The sequence below is a fragment of the Nomascus leucogenys genome, chromosome 23 (assembly GCF_006542625.1).
Source record: "Nomascus leucogenys isolate Asia chromosome 23, Asia_NLE_v1, whole genome shotgun sequence".
NCBI classification, from domain to species: domain Eukaryota; kingdom Metazoa; phylum Chordata; class Mammalia; order Primates; family Hylobatidae; genus Nomascus; species Nomascus leucogenys.
Window position 1 is genome coordinate 8,521,626 of NC_044403.1, and position 19,685 is coordinate 8,541,310.

At 39.2% G+C, this 19,685-nt stretch overlaps 1 protein-coding gene across 3 annotated transcripts in view; it reads left to right on the forward strand.

The window, feature by feature from the left end:
* The window catches only part of LMNTD1 (lamin tail domain containing 1), a 166,712-nt gene that overhangs the window by 56,251 nt on the left and 90,776 nt on the right, over positions 1–19,685 (forward strand). The window contains exon 2 of one of the 3 annotated variants that reach the window (XM_030804531.1): positions 15,428–15,469. The exons of the other annotated variants lie outside the window; for them this stretch is intronic. The gene's annotated coding sequence lies outside the window, so the exon portion shown is untranslated. The remainder of the gene's footprint in view (positions 1–15,427; positions 15,470–19,685) is intronic. 3 annotated transcript variants of the gene reach the window in all.

Sequence of the window (19,685 nt, forward strand, 5' to 3'; positions counted from 1 at the left end):
TGCTGTGTTCCATAGGTTTTGGTATATGTGTTTCCATTATTTGTTTCAAGAAATTTTTCAATTTTCTTTTTAATTGCTTCATTGACCCACTGGTCATTTAGGAGCATGTTGTTTAATTTCTATGTTGTATTAGTCTGTTCTCATGCTGCTAATAAAGGCATACTCAACACTGGGCAATTTATAAAAGAAAGATGTTTCATGGCCTCACATTTCCACATGGCTGGGGAGGCCTCACAATCATAGCAGAAGACGAAGAAATGGCAATGGGTTGTCTTACATGGTGGCAGGCAAGACAGCATGTGCAGGGGAACTCCCTTTATAAAACCATCAGATCTCATGAGACTTATTCACTATCACAAGAACAGCATGGGAAAAACCCACCTCCATGATTCAGTTACTTCCCACCAAGTTCTTCCCACAATAAGTTGGGATTATTACAATTCAAGGTGAGACTTGGGTGGGGACACACAGCCAAACCATGTCACATGTATTTGTATAATTTCCAAAATTTCTCTTGTTATTAATTTATAGTTTTATTCCATTGTGATCAGAGAAGATGCTAGACATTGTTTCAATTTTTCTGAAGGTTTTAAGATTTGTCTTGTGACTTAACATATGATTTATCTCTGAGAGTGATCCATGTGCTGAAGAAAATAATGTGTATTCTGCAGCCATTGGGTGAAAAGTTCTGTAAATATTTATTAGATCCTTTTGGTCTATAGTGTATATCAAGTCTGATGTTTCTTTGTTAATTTTATGTTTGGAAGGTCTCTCCAGTGTTAAAAGTGGAGTGAAGTCTCCAGCTATTATTGTGTTGGAGTCTGTCTCCCTCTTTAAAAATATTTGCTTTGTATATCTGGGTGCTTCAGTTTTCAGTGAATATATATTTTAAATTGTTATAACTACTTGCTGAATTGACAACTTTATCGTTATCTAGTGACCTTCTTTGTCTCTTCCTATGGATTTTGTCTTGAAATCTATTTTTTCTGATATAAATATAGCTCTGCCTGCTCTTCTCTTGGTTTCCATTGGCATGGAATGTCTTTTTCCATCCCTTCATTTTTAGTCTATGTGTGTTTTTATACATGAAGTGTGTTTCAGCCACTCTATATCTTTTGATTGGAGAGTTTAGTCCATTTACATTCAGTATTATTATTTATAACTAAGAACTGACTTCTGCCATTTTATATATTTTTTGTTTTTTTGTGGTCTTTTCATTCTTTTCTGTCTTCCTTTTGGTAAAGATTATTTTCTCTGGTGATATGATTTAGTTTCTTGCTTTTTATTTTTTGTGTATCCATTATCTGTTTTTCATTTTGAGATTATCATGAGGCCTTCTTAAGCTGATAACAACTTAACGATGTTGTATAAACAACCTAACAAGCAAAAAGAACACTAATAAAGACTCTGTGCCTTAACTATGTCCCCAATTTTTTCACATTTTGTTGTTTCTATTTACATTTATTGTACTGTCTATGTCTTGAAAAGTTGTAGTTATTATTTTGAATTGGTTCGTCCTTTAGTCCTTCTATGTAAGAGTAGCTTAAACACAACTGTTACAGTGTTATACTGTTCTGTGTTTTTATGTATATTTGCTATTACCAATGAGTTTTGTATCTTCAGATGATTTCTTTTTGATCATCAAAATCCTTTTTCTTTCTATTGAAGTACTTCCTTTAGCATTTCTTGTAGGACAGATCTGGTGTTGAAATCTCTCAGCTTTTGATTGTCTGGAACAGCCTTTATTTCTCCTTCATGTTTGAAGAATATTTTTGCTGGATATACTATTCTACTGTAAACATGGCATAAAGGAATGCTGGATTTTGTTGAATGCTTTTACTGGGTCTATTGAGATGATCATGTAATTTTTGTTTTTAATTCTGTTTATGTGGTGTATCATATTTATTGACTTTCAAATGTTAAATCATCCCTGTATCCCTGGTATGAAATCCCTCTTGATCATGGTGGATTACCTTTTTGATATGTTGTTGGATCCGGTTAGCTAGTATTTTGTTAAGGATTTTAGCATCTATATTTATCAGGGATATTGGTCTGTAGTTTTCTTTTTTGGTTATATCCTTTCCTGGTTCTGTTACTAGGGTGATACTGCTTCATAGAATGATTTAGGGAGGATTCCCTCTTGTTCTATCTTGTGGAATAGTGTCAACAGGATTGGTACCAATTCTTGAGTGTCTGGTAGAATTCTGCTTGAATCCATCTGGTCCAGGATCTTTTTTTGTGGGTAATTTTTAAATTAACATTTCAGTCTCACTGCTTGTTATTGGTCTGTTCAGGGTATCTAATTCTTCCAGATTGAAGCTAGGAGGGTTTTATATGTCCAGGAAATTATCCATCTCCTCTAGGTTTTCTAGGTTTATGCATGTAAAGATATTCATAGTAGCCTTGAATGATCTTTTGTATTTCTGCGGTGTCAGTTATAATATCTCCCATTTCCTTTCTAATTGAGCTTATTTGGATTTTCTCTCTTCTTTTCTTGGTTAATCTTGCTAATGGTCTATCAATTTTTGTTTTTGTTTTCAGAGAACCAGCTTTTTGTTTCATTTATCTTTTGTAATTTTTTGTTGCTGTTGCTGTTTCATTTAGTTCTGCTCTGATCTTGGTTGTTTCCTTTCTTCTGCTGGGTTTGGGTTTGGCTTGTTCTTGTTTCTCTAGTTCCTTGAGGTGTGACCTTAGATTGTCTGTTTGTGCTCTTTCAGACCTTTGATGTAGGCATTTAAGGCTATGAACTTTCCTCTTAGCACTGCCTTTGCTGTATCTCAGTGATTTTGATGGGTTGTATCACAATTGTCATTCAGTTCAAAGGATTTTTTAATTTCCATCTTTATTTCATTTTTGACCCAATGATCATTAAGGAACAGATTATTTAATTTCCATGTGTTTGCATGGTTTTGAAGGTTCCATTTGGAGGTAATTTCCAGTTGTATTCCCCTGTGGTCTGAGAGAGTGCTTGATATAATTTTAATTTTCTTAAATTTATTGTGGCTAATTTTGTGGCCTATCATATAGTCTATCTTGGAGAAAGTTTCATGTGCTGTTGAATAGAATGTATATTCTGTGGTTGTTGGGTAAAATATTCTCTATACATCTGTTAAGTTCATTTGTTTCAGGGTATAGTTTAAATCCATTGTTTCTTTGTTGACTTTCTGTTTTGATGTCTAGTGCTGTCAGTGAAGTATTGAAGTCCCCCACTATTATTGTGTTGCCATCTATCTCATTTCTTAGGTCTCTTAGTAATTGTTTTATAAGTTTGGGAGCTCCAGTTTTAGATGCATATACATATTTAGGATTGTGATATTTTCCTGTTGGGCAAGACCTTTTATCATTATATAATGTCCCTGTTTGTCTTTTTTAACTGCTGTTGCTTTAAAGTTTGTTTTGTCTGATATAAGAATAGTACACCTGCTAGCTTTTGGTGTCTATTTGCATGGAATGTCTTTTGCTACCTTTTTACCTTGAGTTTATGTCCATCCTTATGTGTTAGGTGAGTCTCTTGAAGGCAGCAGATAGTTGTTTGGTGAATTTTCATCCATTCTGCAACTCTGAGTCTTTTAAGTGGAGCATTTAGGCCATTTACATTCAACATTAGTATTGAGATGTGGGGTGCCATTCCATTCACCATGCTATTTGTTGCCTGTATGCCTTGGTTTTTTGTTTGTTTTGTTTTTGTTTTTGTTTTTGTTTTATAGGTCCTGTGAGATGTATGCTTTAAAGACTTGCTGTTTGGATGTGTTTCCAGGATTTGTTTCAAGATTTAGAGCTTTTTTTAAATCAGTTCTTGTAGTGTTAGCTTGGTAGTGGCGAATTCTGTCAACATTTGGTTGTCTGAAAAAGACTACGTTTCCTTCATATACAATCCTTAGTTTCACCGGATACAAAATTCTTGGCTGATCATTGTTTTGTTTGAGGAGGCTGAAGATAGGGCCCCAATCCCTTCTAGCTCATAGGGTTTCTGCTGAGAAATCTAATGTTAATTTGATAGGTTGTCCTTTATAGGATACCTGGTGCTTTTGCCTCACAGCTCTTAAGATTCTTTCCTTTATCTTAAACTTTAGATAACCTGATGACAATGTGCCTAGGCAATTATCTTTTTGCAATGAATTTCCCAGGTGTTCTTTGAGCTTCTTGTATTTGGATGTCTAGGTCCTAGCAAGGCTGGGGACATTTTCCTTGATTTTTCCCCAAGTATGTTTTCCAAACTTTTAGATTTCTCTTCTTCCTCAGAAACACCAATTATTGTTAGGTTTGGTCGTTTAACATAATCCCAGACTTCTTGGAGGCGTTGGTCATATTTTCTTATTCTTTTTTCTTTGTCTTTGTTAGATTGGGTTAATTCAAAGACCTTGTCTTTGAGCTCTGAAGTTCTTTCTTTGGCTTGTTCAATTATATTTCAGAGACTTTCCACAGCATTTTGCATTTCTATAAGTGTGTCCATTGTTTCCTGAAGTTTTGATTGTTTTTTGTTTATGCTGTTTATTTCATCAAATATTTCTCCCTTCACTTCTTGTATCTTTTTATTTTCTTAGATTGGGCTTTGCCTTTCTCTGGTGCCTCCCTGATTAACTTAATAATTAACCTTCTGAATTCTTTTCCAGGTAAATCAGGGATTTCTTCTTGGTTTGGACCCATTGCTGGTGAGCTAGAGTAATTTTTAGATGGTGTTAAAGAACCTCATTTTGTCATATTACCAGAGTTGGTTTTCTGGTTGCTTCTCATTTGGGTAGGCTGTGTCTTTGGGAAGGCCTAGGGCTCAAGGCTGTTCAGATTTTTTGTCCCACGGGATGGTCCCTTGATGTAGTACTCTCCCCCTTTTCTTAGGGATGTGGCTTCCTGAGAGCTGATCTGTAGTGATTGTTATCTCTCTTCTGGATCTAGCCACCCAGCAAATCTACAAGGCTCCAGGCTGGTACTGGGGGTTGTCTGCACAGAGTCCTGTGATGTAAACCATCTGTGGATCTCTCAGCCATGGATGCCGGCACCTGTTCTTGTGGAGGTGGCAGGGGAGGAAAATGTACTCTGTGAGGGTCCTTGGCTTTGGTTGCTTAATGCACTATTTTTGTGATGGTTGGCCTCTTGCCAGGATTGGAGCTTTCACTAGAGCATTAGCTATGGTAGTATGGCAGTGAGTGGGGCCCTAGAACTCCCAGGAGTATATGCCCTTTGTCTTCAGTTACCAGGGTGAGTAGGGAAGGACCATTAGGTGGGGACAGGGTGAGGCGTGTCTGAGCTCAGACTCTTCTTGGGCAGGTCTTGCTGCAGCTGCTGTGAGGGGTGGGGGTGAGATTCTCAGGTTAATGGAGTTGTGTTCCTAGGCGGATTATGACTGCCTTTACTGTGTCATGCAGGTTGTCATGGAAGTGGGGGAAACCTGGCAGTCACAGGCCTCACTAATCTCCCACGCAACCCAAAGGGCTGGTCTCACTCCCACTGTGGCCCACCCCCTACAACAGCATCAAGTCTGTTTTCAGGCAGTGGGTGAGCAGGGCTGAGAACTTGCTCCAGTCTACCCCCTTACCAGCTGCAAAACCAAGTAGGACATTTGTTCTTCCCAGGCCTGTGGAGTCTGCACACTGGATTCATATCTTTCTCTGAGTTCTGGCCAGGAGACTTCTCAATCAGTTCAAACTGTTACAAAGTTCAGCTGGAGGTTTCCTTCTCCCTGTGGCCTTTTTCCAGTACCTCTGACTGCCCTCCCCAAGGACCCCTGTGAGGCAGGGCAGAGATGGCTTGTCAGGGGACCCAGTGAGTCCACAGGGCTTTTCCTGCTGCTTCCTCTACTCTTGTATTTTGCTTGGCTCTCTAAATTGATTCAACTTCAGGTAAGGTCAGAATTTTCTGCCATAATCTAGACCTTCAGGTTCCCTAGTGAGGGTGTGTGTTCCAGGGTAAATGATCTCCCTTTCCCACTTCCAAAGTTTGGGCACTCACAGTATTTGGGGTGTCTCCCGAGTCCTGCAGGAGCAATCTGCTTCCTTCAGAGGGTCTGTGGGTTCTCTTGGCTTTCCTAATGTATGCCTGCGGTCATTCTGGAGCAATAGTTCACAATGCGAGCCTCCACGTGCTGCTCTGTCCATTCAAGTGGGAGCTGCAATCTAGTTCTGCCTCCTGTCCAGTATGATCCTCTCCTTCTGATATCATGTTTTTCTGCATGATGTTGATCCTTGTAGATGTTCTTCAGTGTCTGGGCACTGAAGACTTAGGTGTTCCTTGTAATCCTCTCACTCTGGGCTTGTTTGTACCTGTCCTTCTTGGGAACGCTTTCTAGATAGTCAAGAGAACTTAGGTGTTATAATTTGAGTTGTATCTGCTTTAGGAGGCACCACAAACCCAATAACTCTGTGGTTCTTGCAGACTCATAGAGGTACTACTTTAATGGCCTTGGAAAGATCTGGAAGAATTATCTGGATTACCAGGCAGATTATTGTTCTCTTCCCTCACTTTCTCCCAAATAAATGGAGTCTCTCTCTCTCTCTCTGTTCTGAGCCATTAGGAGCTGGAGGTTGTGTGACAGAAGCACCCCTGTGGCCACCACCACTAGGAGTGTGCTGGGTCAGACCTGAAGCCAGTATACAGCTGGGTCTTGCCTAAGGCTTGCTGTAACCACTCCTTGGCTATGCCCTATGTTTGCTAAATGCCCCGGAGCTTTATAAAAGCAGGTGGTAAGGCCAGCCAGGCCTGTGTCCTTCCCTTCAGGGTGACAAGTTCCCTCAGGCCCTGGGCATGTCCAGAGGTGCTGTCCGGGAGCCAGGGACTAGAATCAAAAATCTTAGAAGTCTATCCAGTGTTTTGTTATATTGTTCTGCAGCTGAGCTGGCACTCAAACCACAAGACACAGTCCTTCCCCCTCTTCCATCCCCTTTCCAAAGGCAGAGGAGCCTCACCCTGTGGCCGCCACCACCACAGGCCCACGTGGAGTACTGCTGTTAAAGCCTAAGGGCTCTTCAGCCACCTTGTGGTGAATGCTGCCTGCCAGTGCAGTACTAGTGGTGGTAGCCACAGGGGTGCTTATGTCATACCACTCCCAGGTGGCTCAGAACAGAGTGAGAGACTCCATTCATTCAGGAAAAGTAAGGGAAGAAAACAAGGATCTTTGCCTGGTAACCCACTCTGGCCTAGGGCAGGTCCAGAAATGCCATCCAAGAGCCATGTCCTGAAATCTGGGACCCCAAGAGCCTGCTTCGTGCTCTACCCTGCTATGGCTGAGCTGGTACCTAAGGTACGAGACAAAGTTTCCTTTGCTTTTCCCTTCACTTTTCTCAAGTAAAGGAGTCTCACTCTGTAGCCATTGCAGCATGTGCTAAGTCTTACTGTCGCCAGCCAGTGTTAGAGTCTTACTCAAGGACCTCAACATAGTGCCTGGGTATTGCTGCTGGTTATTCAGGACCAAGGGCTCTTCAGTTAGCAAATGATGAATTTTTCCAGGATTAGGTCCCTGCCTTCAAGACAGCAGCTTCCCTTCTGGTCCAGGGTCCTCCCTTTCCTGGAGCTAAGTCCTGGAAAGGGGGCCTCACAACTCTGACTGGTGATCTATCCTGCTGTGGGCTGAGCTGCCTATCACAGCTCTATCCTGCTGTGGCTGACGTTCCAGATGCCAGACAAAGTCCTCCATACTCTTCCCTCTCCTGTCCTCAGGCTGAGGCAAGGGGTCTGTTTTTAAGCCACAAGCTATGCAGTCTGGGGCTAAGGAGGGGGTGATGCTAGCACTCCCTTAGGCACCTGGCTGGTGTATCAGTAGGTCACACGACCCCCTAGTCCACTGGCTCTGGGCCCAGTCCAGCACTAGGACTCACCTAGGAGTTGCAGTCCTTGTGGCCTAGACTGTCTTTCAAGTTTATTAAGGGCTCCAGAGCACTTTAGCCTGCAGTGGCAAGGCTTTGGGGAACTCAGGTTTGGACTGCTGAGACGGGAAATTCCTCTCTGGCTAGGGCTCTCTCCATGGGCGGGCATCAATAGAGTTGGTCCTTTTTTTTTCTGTTATAATAAGGCAGCACTGAGTTCAGTGCCTCACAAATGCTGTGATCTCCTTCTCCCACGCACGCTGAAACACTCTCCTCACCCCACTGCTGCTGCCAGGAAGTGGGGGACGGTTGGTGTCAGTGATTAAAGACTGTTTTTCCTACCTTTTCAGTGGCTCTTTTGGCAACATGAAGTTAGAACCAAGTACTGTGTGTACTCGGCTGATTTTTGGTTCTTATAGAGGTGCTTCCTTTGTGTATAGCATGTAGACAGTTGTTGAACTGGTGTCTTTGTATGGGGCATGATTGGTGGAGACTTCTCTTCCACTGTCTTGCTCTGCCCCTTCTCTGGGTTTGTAATTCCCACAAACGTGCCAACTCCCTGTACCTAGTAAACTGGGTGAGACAGGTGGTGGCTACTTCAAGCTCAGCCTTGGTGGATAATTCTTTTTCTGCAAATGCAGATACAGAGTAACTGGTTCTAAGAGATCTACACAATGAATAATTAAGTTTTACCGTCTACACTCTCTTCAGCCTAGTTTATAGACAAGAAAGCATTTTTATAGTTATTCTGTGGAGAATATTTGTGCCATGAAGATTTTAAATCTCATCATCCCTTCCTGGAAATTGGGCTGGTCTGGAGCATCAAAACAATAATCAAATTCCTAATTTTTAATGTAAAAAATATAAAATGAAATAGATAACATATTGAGAAAAGTATACATAAAGTATATGTAATTTAAAAATAAGTAAAATAAACAAACTCATGCCTACCACCCAGCTTAAGAAACAAAACAAATACAGCATTAACTATGTCTTGAAGTCACCTGTATCTCCCTCCATCCCCAATCCCAGCCATTATCCTGAATTTTCTATTTGTCAATTCCTTGCTTTCCATTGCAGTTTTACCACTGTTGTATGTATCCCTAACATGTGCATATATATGTGTGCATATAATTTTGTAAGTTTTTAACTTTATATAAAATACATCGTATTTTTCCCAATGATTTGTTTTCTTTAACATGTTTATGAGATTCATTCATGTAGGTGTGTGCAGCTCTAATTAATTGATTTCTGACTGTTATATACATAGACATTTTATTCTTTTTCCAATTGATGAACATTTGGGTTGTTTCCAGAACTTTGCTATGATAAATGATGTTGCTATGAACTTCATTGTACATGTACCTTGGACAGTAGTGGTTGGGTTATGGGTACCTATGTCTCCAGCTGTGTTAGATAATCCCTAGTTGTTTTCTAATTTGGTTTCTAGCAATGTAAGAATATCTTTTCCTCTATACCCTTACTAAGACTTAATGTTATCTTATTGTGACTTTTGAAACATATTTTATGAGTATTAAATAGTATCTCCTTGTGATGTTAATTTGAATTTCCCTGGCTACTGATAATGTTGAGCATATTTCTTATATTTAATGAACATTGAGTTCTGATTTTTTTTTCCTATTTTCTTCTGAGTAGTTGACTTTTACTTATTGATATATAGGCTTTCCTCCCTTTTTAATTGTGAAATAATTTACAAAAATACGTAAAACATCTATGTACAGTCTAATAATTTAAAGGCAATAGCTATGTAAGGACAACCTAAGACAAGAAATAAACATTTCCAGGACCTCAGAAACTCCACGTTTTGCTAATTCAATCCCATCTTTTGCTCTAGAAGGAATCATTACCTTGATTTTTTTTGACAATCAATTCTTTGCTTTTTTGATAGTTTTACTATGTATGCATCCCTGAACAATATAGTTTAATGTGGTCTATTTTGAACTGTATGTTATTTTTATACTTTTGGTTTTTACTTCATTACATCAATATTATACTTGTGAAACTTAGCATGATATCATAACTCATCTTGAAGTGTCCAGAATTTGTGGTCCATCTTATTTTAGCCCTACAGCTTGGCCTATAACTCAGATTTACATGGGATTATCTGAGTTGAAATTTAAATAAACTTAAAACAAACTAATACTCATCTAATTCCACTTACGTCTCCCATTTTACCCAAATTTACAAATCTCTCCGTGTTAATTCCAAATGAGTCAGGAGATTTGATTAAATTTCTAGTTAGTTGCTATAGTAGCAGATTTATTTTTGTTTTATTGCTACCTTATTCCTGAACATTTTCCATTTAGTATAATCAGTAATTAACTTTTACACACCCACACTTCACATTTACTATCTCTGAGGCATGGCCAGTTCTCTTATTTTCTTTTTCCTTAATACCAGCAGCCTAACTACGTACCTTAGAAGAACTTCTGGTTCTGAGTATGAAACAGCCAGATAAGTTATAAGTAAACAAATTTGCTGCCCAAGACTGTGGTGCTTGGTAAATATTAATAATTAGGGCCCAAGGATGTTGCCAATTATACATAAGTGAGTTAATTTTTTAAAAAAAATGTGCTGATATTCGCCTAGCTTTCTTGTTTCTGATCTTTTTTCCTAAAATACCCTCTGAATTTAATTCATATTACTAAAGTTCAACAAACAATTATTGAGGGCCTAGGCAATATGCCCTCCCTTAACCATTAAAAAGGAAGAAAGAAAAAAATAGTGATTTCTTCTTCGATGGATTCATAGTCGATATAGTTGGATGCCCTCTCCAAATCTCTTGTTGGGATGTAATCCCCAGTGTTGAAGGTGGGGCCCATTGGGACGTGACTGGATCATGGGGGGCAGATTTCTCGTGAAAGGTTTAGCACCATCCAGTTGGTGCTGTCCTCACAAGAGTGAGTGAGTTCTCACGAGATCTGGTTGCTTAAAAGTGTGTGGCACCCTCCCACCTCTCTCTTGCTTCCGCTCTCACCATATGACGTGCCTGCTCCTGCTTCCCTTTCTGCCATGAGCAAAAGTTCCCTGAGGCCTCTCTGGAAGCTGAGCAGATACTGGCCCCATGCTTCCTGCACAGCTTGCAGAACAGTGAGCCAATTAGATCTCTTTTCCTTATAAATTACCCAGCCTCGAGTATTTCTTTATAGCAATAATAGAACAAACTGACACAGAAAATAGTCCAGGAAAGAAGACATATGTACAGACAACGTAGAGTACAGGGGCAATAATAGAAGCAAGAACAGGTGAAAATCACATAGAGGAGAGAGAAATTCACTCTATTAGAGTTCAGTGTGTTAAGAAATGACATCACAGAAGAAGGAGCCATCCAAGATGGTTTTAAAAGGTTGAATAGAAACTTTCCAGCTGAGAGAAACAGGATGGGCAAAAGCCAGAGCTTACAATGGGTTAAGTGAACTACATGTGGTTCAGTGCTGCTGGATTTTTAATCACAAGGGGAAGCCTGAAGAGAGATGAAGCTACGGAGAAGTCTTAAGTCGGTCACAAAGGGCATGCCATGTGGTTTGTCAAGGAGTTTGTGTTTTAGAAATATAACCTTCAAGATGTTGTGGAATTTAGATCATCAGCTGTACAGTAAGTGTTAGGATTGGCTTGACTGACAGTAACTCACCGCTTAAAAAGGCTAGTCCAGAGATCCAGTTCACCATCGTATCAGAGACTCAGTCCCTTCCTATATTGTTGGTTGTCATGTCAGCCCCAGTCTAATGTCTAAGAGGGCATCCACAGTCCATGCAGCAAGCTTAAGCAAGGACAAAGCAAATGAGGGCAAAGTGTGCCTGCCAATGGTCTTTCTGAGAAGATCCTCAGAAAGTGCCGCATGACTTTTCAACCTACCTCCTGTTGGCCAGCACTTAGTCACATGGTCACACCCAAACACAAGGTAAACTGGGAGGAGAAAAAATGAAAGTGGAGGACAATTGGCAGTTTTTGCTACTAAGAAATAAGACATAGGAAGCGAGGAAGACCAATAAAAAGATTACTGCAGTATTTCAGTGGGAGATAACAAGGGCTGCATGAAGGCAGTGTTGGTGAGAATGGAAAGGGAAGCAGGACCTGAGAGCTATTTAGGCAGCAGAGTGGTTAAGAGTTGGTGATCTAGCGAATGGGTTGATGGCTTTTGGTTTTTGGCTTGAGTAGCTGAGTAGGTAGAGGTATCACCATGGGGAATTTTCATCATAAAACAAACGGAAGGGGAAAAAAACAAATATTAAAACAAGAAAAAAAAATCAAAATAGTACTTTTACTGTATAAAGTCTACTTGCCTTTGACACTACCCTTCCCCTAGTGCTTCCTCCAAAGGTTTAGATAATCCTTACCAGCAGAAGGGGAGACACCAATGTCCAAATGACATAGAACACTGGGCCTTTTCCTTCTACTCAAGACAGTGAGATGGGAAAACTGAATTCCAGACCTAACTGTCACCAACGGGACCAATGACCGAGGGCAAGTGAGTTCATCCCTTGCGACTTAGTTTCTTCATCTGTAAAATATGAAAGTTGAACTAGGTAATGTTTGTGATCTCATTCAGCTATAGAATTCTTGGATTCACTGTTCATACCAATCACCCACGCTAATCAACATCACAAAAAAATGAACAACCTTGTGTCACCCCAGCCATGCATAACTCACCAATGAAAAAAGATAATTGAGGCAATAACTGAAAGGTCAGGTAAAACACAATTTCCTAATTAGACATCACATCTCTTCAGTTGGCTGTTGGAAACCTAGTTTAGTGTGGTCTGTTGGTATTAAACTTTGGCAAATTTACAAAGTATTTTATTAAAGTGAAGAGGGTTTTGCCAATTGCATTTCAAAATTACTTTAAAAGATTTTACCTGGGGGGGGAAAAAGATTACTTTTCCTATTATGTGCATAAGCCTACATGTGGTTGCTGAAAATATCTCCCTTGAGTTAAGAAGTTTTTTCCTTTTGGTTGGTCAAGTACATAATGTTCCACCTACTACAAAGGATTAAAATGACCTGTTTCATCACAGAGTAAGGTAATCGCAGCAGCATGTGATTTTTGGCAGAAAGAACACTTTGTAATTGCTAATTTCCTACATCTAAATTCAGCTGAAGGTTGCAGCCCCAGTCCGTAGTATTTCACAAGTCTTAACAAGCAGAACCCAAGGATGCTGCCAGGTTTTTTAGACTGCCAATGAAACTGGAAGAGCAGAGAGTTTGCTGAGGGTGAGCCTTTATGAAGGAATGTTCAAATCCAAGACCCTGAATGTCTTACAGGAACATGAAAGAGTCCATGGGACACAACTGTCAGACTCGGATGTTTATTTTGGCCCCAGACTCTCTTCTCATCTCCTCTGTGCTTTCTGCCAACTGGCAGCTGTCCTCAAGGTCAGACCCTTTATTAAAAAATCAGCAACTTAAATAAAAACCAGTAATGCTTTCAGCAAGTATAATCCATTTTACTTGAGAGGTGTTTCAACTAGTATTTCTTTTGATGCAAAGAAAGTTTGAAAATATGATATGAATAAAACATTTTAGAACTCACATCTAGGACCAATTTGTATTTTTCAGCCAAAGAAAAATACTCCTTACTGAATAAGTATTAGACCCCAGTCTATGATGAAAATATACATTTTCCAGGTGGCCAAAAGAAAACAAATGCAAATAATACCATCATGATATAATCGACTTTGAAGCTATGATTTTATGTTCCTTAAGTCTCCAAATAAGTTTTAACCCTGTTAGTTGTATTTTAAAAGGAATCATTCTTTGCAGATGTCAAACCAGATGTTAAAATGAGTTTCTTTACTATTTGTCAAAGCATTACATGTAGTCACATTTGCAAGATGGGAGACCTGGAGTTCTGGAGTTCTGGACTAGACCTGGCAACCTGGATTCTGCATACTGATTAGGTCTATAAAATGTCCTGAGGCATATAAAATCCATGCATTAGAAGTCAATTCTTGAAAGTCAAAACATCATATAGGACTTTTGCTGACCAAAAACTAAAGATGTGTGTAGGAGCTGATGTGCCATAGCTTAAAGAGAACAGGTTCAGTGGTTATACTGAGCAGTGCTCAAGGCCAAGCTTGTCCTCAACCAGTTAGCCTACCTCAAAGTTAATTTTTGATTGTTTCAATTGTACCTTAAGTGAGAAAAATCATAAATTTATTGTATACATCATATATATTCATCACATATATTATTGATATATATAAATTGGCAGCTCAATTGCTCTCGTTGCTCAGGTCTAAATCCCTGGAGTCATCTTGTCTTCTCTTTTCCTCTTACACTTTCTATCTAATCTGCCAGCAAATTCTGCCAACTTTGCTTTCAAACTATATCCAGAGTCCAAACCCATCTCATCACTTCCATTGCCACCATTCTGGAGGTTGGTGCCATAGGCTCTCTCTGGATGATGGAAGCAGTCTCATCTTCTCTGGTCTGTCCGCTTCTTATTCTCTTAATTTCAACACAGAAGCCAAAGTAGTCCTTTAAAGACACAAGCCAGATCATGACACACGTTGGTTCAAGTTTCCCTGGCTTGTGATTTTCCTTCTCTCTCAGAGGAAAGCCAAAGTGCTCCCCCTGAACTGATAAGACCCTGAGGCTCTGGCCTCTCCATTGCCTCTCACTCATCTCTTATCACTGTCTAAGCCCATCCCCATCACTCTCTTTGCTCCCTCGGCCTTACTAGGCTCTTTGCCAGGTCCTGTCTCAGATCTCTGCACTTGTGGCTCCCTCTACCAGTGGAGGCTGGTGCATTAACCCAGCTACAAGATTACAAGCACAAAATATTAGAATTGAATCATTGAGATTCAAAAAGATAAGGGGAAATCCAAGACACATTTAAGAATGAGATATGATATCTCAAATAGGAGCAAGGGGATTAAAAAGGGTAAAAATAAAATCTGTGTTCCTATATTGGCTAAAGATACTTTTGGCTGGGTGTGGTTGCCTGGTAATCCCAGCACTATGGGAGGCAGAAGGAGTGAGGATTTCTTGAGCTCAGGAGTTCAAGACCAGCCTGGGCAACATAGTGAGACCTCGGCTCTACTAAAATTTTTTTTAAAAAATTATCCAGGCATGGTGGCACGAACGTGTAGTCTCAGCTACTCAGAAGGCTGAGGCGGGAGGATCATTTGAGCCCTGGAGGTCAAGGTTGCAGTGAGCCATGGTCATGCCACTGCATTCCAGCCTGGACAACACAGTGAGAAGTACTCTTAAATAAATAAATAAAGTGCTTAAATAACTTATTACATATTATGTGACAAAGGTTTTCAGGTATAGGTTTGGTGTGCATTTCATAGTTAGCATTGCAAACTATCTCCTAACTAAAATTTTATAATTAGCAGATACTATAAAAATGATTATGTAAATCAAATACAGATGATTTCTCACATAACTCTGCTTATAGAATATTGACACAGTCTTATTTAAATATCAAATTTAGGTTGTCATATTTTAAAAAATTTTTTCCAGATGTATGGTTTCATGAGAAGCCATCTGCAACTTCCAAAAATTTATTCAGAGCCCATGAAGTTTTAATGTTTCTGCACTTTGAGGTCTCCTATTGAATATTCCACTTTTCTCATGATCGAAGTGTTTTGTTTGATTCTTTATAGGCTTCTGAGCAAGATCGCCATTTGGAGACAGACTTATATAAAGCGAGCTATAACTTTGTATGCAATTTACTGATTAACAGGTATGAAAAATAACAGCTGATTTAATTTAATTATTACATCATAGGATGATAAGCTTGGAAGTGAGCTTTGCATAATATTCCCTGTCACGACTGTCCTCTGTTGACACAGATACATAGACAGGGTTATTTGTGGCTGTAGAAAATGTGAAGCAGACAGTACTTGGAAGTGAAGGGAAGAAACCACACCAAGATCTTGCCTGGAATTCTTCTTTTGGTCACTCTAGCATCCTAGTTAGATCTTGAAAATCCATATGGAACTACCATATAATCTTCCTCTTCATCAGTGAAGGAACATTTCAGACCTGTTGGCTGTGGGACCCATGATACCAGGCTTTTGTCCCTTCACATGGGTGAAGATGAGATAGAAGTCGAGGAATAAAGGAAGTCAGGTGTAAATAAAAGTAAATACAGCCAAGTCCTGCATAAAGATCTTTCGATCAATGACGGACTTCAAATATGACAGTGGTCTCATAACATTTTATTGTATTTTTACTGTAGTCTTTCTATGTTTAGATACACAAATACTTAGATTGTGTTATAATTGCCTGCAGTATTCAGTACAGTAACATGCTATACAGGTTTGTAGCCTAGGGGCAATAGGCTATCCCATATAACCTAGGTATGTAGTAGGCCATACCATCTAGGTTTGCATAAGTACACTTTGTGATGTTTGCACAACCAAAATCACCTAATGGTGCATCTCTCAGAACTAGAACATATACCCATCATTAAGCAACACACAACTGTATATTTTCTAACCTAGATTTAACTCTTTATAATATCAATTATTTTTGTCAGTTTTTATGGCAGAATTTGATATCTATGATGATAAAGTTTAATCAAAAGAGTAATATATTTGAAACATAACGGCTTCATCATTAAATTCCGTGATTTAGAGGTGCTCAACTTCTTGTCTCAGAATCGCCTTTCCTAATCCTAATAGGCTCAAAGAGTCAGAGAAACAACATAACTATGATAACATTACCCATCTTGACCGCTGACCTGCCAACTACATTACCTTGTTGCTCCTCATATTTTATCAGCAAAAGAGATGCCTCCATTGAAAATGAATCCAGATGTTTTAAACACAGATGCTTTGGAGATAAAACAACAGTAGTTCTATCTGACAAATAAAGCACTGCCCAGGGCCTTTAGTTTATCCCTAGTACATAACCCTGGCCATATGACCATTTCTCAGCAGCACAGTCAGCACTGGCTCATAATAATAGGCATGCAGTCTGTTGTGATGCCTGCATGCTGCTACAGGATGCCTCCAGGAAATATACGCCTTATCTGCCTTTTTCTCCTCTCTTTTGATTGGAGAGATTGCTGTTCAGAATAGAAAGCTTCTCTACTAACTTAAATTAGTTCCGAGAAAGCTAAAGCTTACTGTTCATGGGGGATTATATGCCATGTCCTTAAGTACATGGTCTTACTTGTTCTCATAACAACTCGATAAGGGAGGTATCCATTTCCCCATTTTGAAAAAGAAGAAATAGATCTCAGAGAGGTTAAATAGCTTACCAAAGTCTCATAGGTTTAAGAGATTGCTCTTGATTCAATTTCAGGTTTGTCTGATTTCAGAGTCCAGGCTTTTCCCACCCAGGTTCAAAGAGGGAAATATCCTGAAATTGCCCAAACTAGAGATTACTGTATCTGACCTCTGAACTTACCAAATCCATAGTGTAGCTTTGATCATTAAACAGGTTGATGATAATTTTGGTATAGATCAGGCAAATTTCATAATTATTTAGATAAAAGTAATTCTGTTTTAGAAAGAATTACTATAAAGACTGTCTACATTTTGCTCATTTCATCAGACATATAAGGGGCACAACTATATGAGGATATTATGCCAGTCCCTGAAAATAGGATGAACAAAGCACAGCCCTTGTCCTTAATCTCACAGCATCATGGTAAAGATAGATTTGAAATAATACCAGCAATTGGGAGTGTTATTCATAATATTTAATACTTGTGCTGAACAAGTACCCACCAATCAGAATGGAGACTGGCTATATACAGCTAGTATGGATGGCCACAGTGCAAATGATTGCATATCAACTTTGCCTTAACAATGTAATCAGTACTAAAATAGAGATTAAATGATGATGATAAAAAAGAGATTTCATCGATGATGAAAACATCGATGGAAAGCTGGGTGGAAGAAGGGGCCAGAGGGGGTCATGAAAAACTACAAAACAGAGATGATGCATGATCTGAACCTTGACAGATAAGTGGGAGTTTTCCATCGGACAAAAGAGGACATGGCATTCTGGGCAGAGGACACAACTAAATTGAACAAAGCCTGGGTGGCATAGGCAAGTGTCTAGTAGCCTACTGTGGTTAGATCATAGGGCTTGCTGAGAGTAGTGGCAGATGATAATGAAATTTATCTTAGGCCCAATCATGAAGGGCCTTAGCAAATCTAATAAGTTTTTACTTTCTTCTCTGGGTATCAGAGAACCCAAACAATTACTTCTATGCTTGAGCTAATTTGGGGGGTACGATAGAGAATGCACTGGCAGGGAAAACCACTCAGAGGCTCCTTGGGTAGTCCAGGAGAGATGCAATTGGAGTCTATACCGGTATTGTTGAAAAGAGAAGGGGGTGGACGCAAGAGGCATTTGATAATATGCAGTGGTTGGCTGAGTATATTGAGAGAGGGAAAGCAAGGATCAAGAATGAGTCCAAAGCTCTTGGCTTGAGCAGTTTAGTTGGTTTTTACTGAGACAGAGCAGGGAGATGGGGATAACATCTCCAGGATGTTTGGAAATTGAGCAAGATAATAAGCTTGGTTTGGGGCATAGTGTGCCATACAGAACACCTAGATAGAGAAGTCAAAGAGGCAACTAGTATTATTATAGTTAACTGATAGCACCTGCCCTATTTAATTAAATTAGTCGATGCCTTGTATAGTCATCTTTTGGTATCCATGGGGGATTGGTTCCAGGACCTTCTGCAGATGCCAAAATCCTTAAATGCTAAAGTCCCTGATATAAAATGGTGTGATATTTGCATATAACCTACACATACCACCTGTATACTTTAAATTATCTCTAGATTACTTACAACAGCTAATACAATGTAAATGCTATATATATGTAGTTGTTATACTGTGTTGTTTATGGAATAATAGTAAGAAAAAAGTCTGTACATGTTCAGTACAGATGCAACCATTCATTTTTAAAAATACATATTTTTGATCTGTTGGGTGAATCCACAGATGCAAAATGCACAGAAATAAGGGGCTGACTGTGTATATTTACACTTACTTGACAGATAACTCATAGCCTAGGAAGGAGAAACTTGAAAACTAAAATATGTAATTACTCCTCCTTTAGGAGAAGTTATGTTGAAAATAACATGTATTAGGTTAGTGCTTTGAGCACAATGCTATCTTTTTCCACCATGTTTTCATTTGTCTAAGAACAGAATCGGGATGCTGAGCAGATCTGCCTAAATTAGATCAGCTTAATTTGGTTAGATGGTTTGGGTCAATTTATAGATTGCACATCATATTTTATAAATATCAACATGTATTTTAAAACTTAATTTTGCTTATTTGGATTTCATTGTACTGTTAAGGCCAAAGGTAGATTTTGACTGCTTTACAGGTGAGTTTGATTTGCAAAGATCCCTGAGACAGGTCTTTGAAGGATGTTTTCATTATTTTGCTTTAGTGAATTTCAAGATTGCATATGCTGTGATATAGTAACAGGCTGCACATAAAAATTCAATGCTGACTTGGCAAATGGCAACTGTGGGAATTGCCAAGTTTTGGTTCATAGTCTGAATCTGCACTAGTCTACACAGTGGTAGTGAATCTTCATAGCAAGGAGCAGTATAGTATTAAACAGATCCCTCATTTACATAGTTTTGCATTAAACTGATTCACATACATATGTAATACATTGTGTGACTATATCTCAAATCACATTGAAATCATATTTTACTTTTATTTGGTTACTTGCTCCTATGGGGATCCCCAGGAAAAAAAAAGCTATGGAGTTGAGTAATTTATTTTTGGCACATTCTCACCTACTGGTGCCACTATTTTCCAACCTACAGCCCTTAAACTAGCTCTACTTACCCAGTAACCGTCACTGCAGTATTTCACCAACGTACACAGATCACCTTTGCTCCTCCTCCCTAGGTGTCATTTAAACTCGTATTTA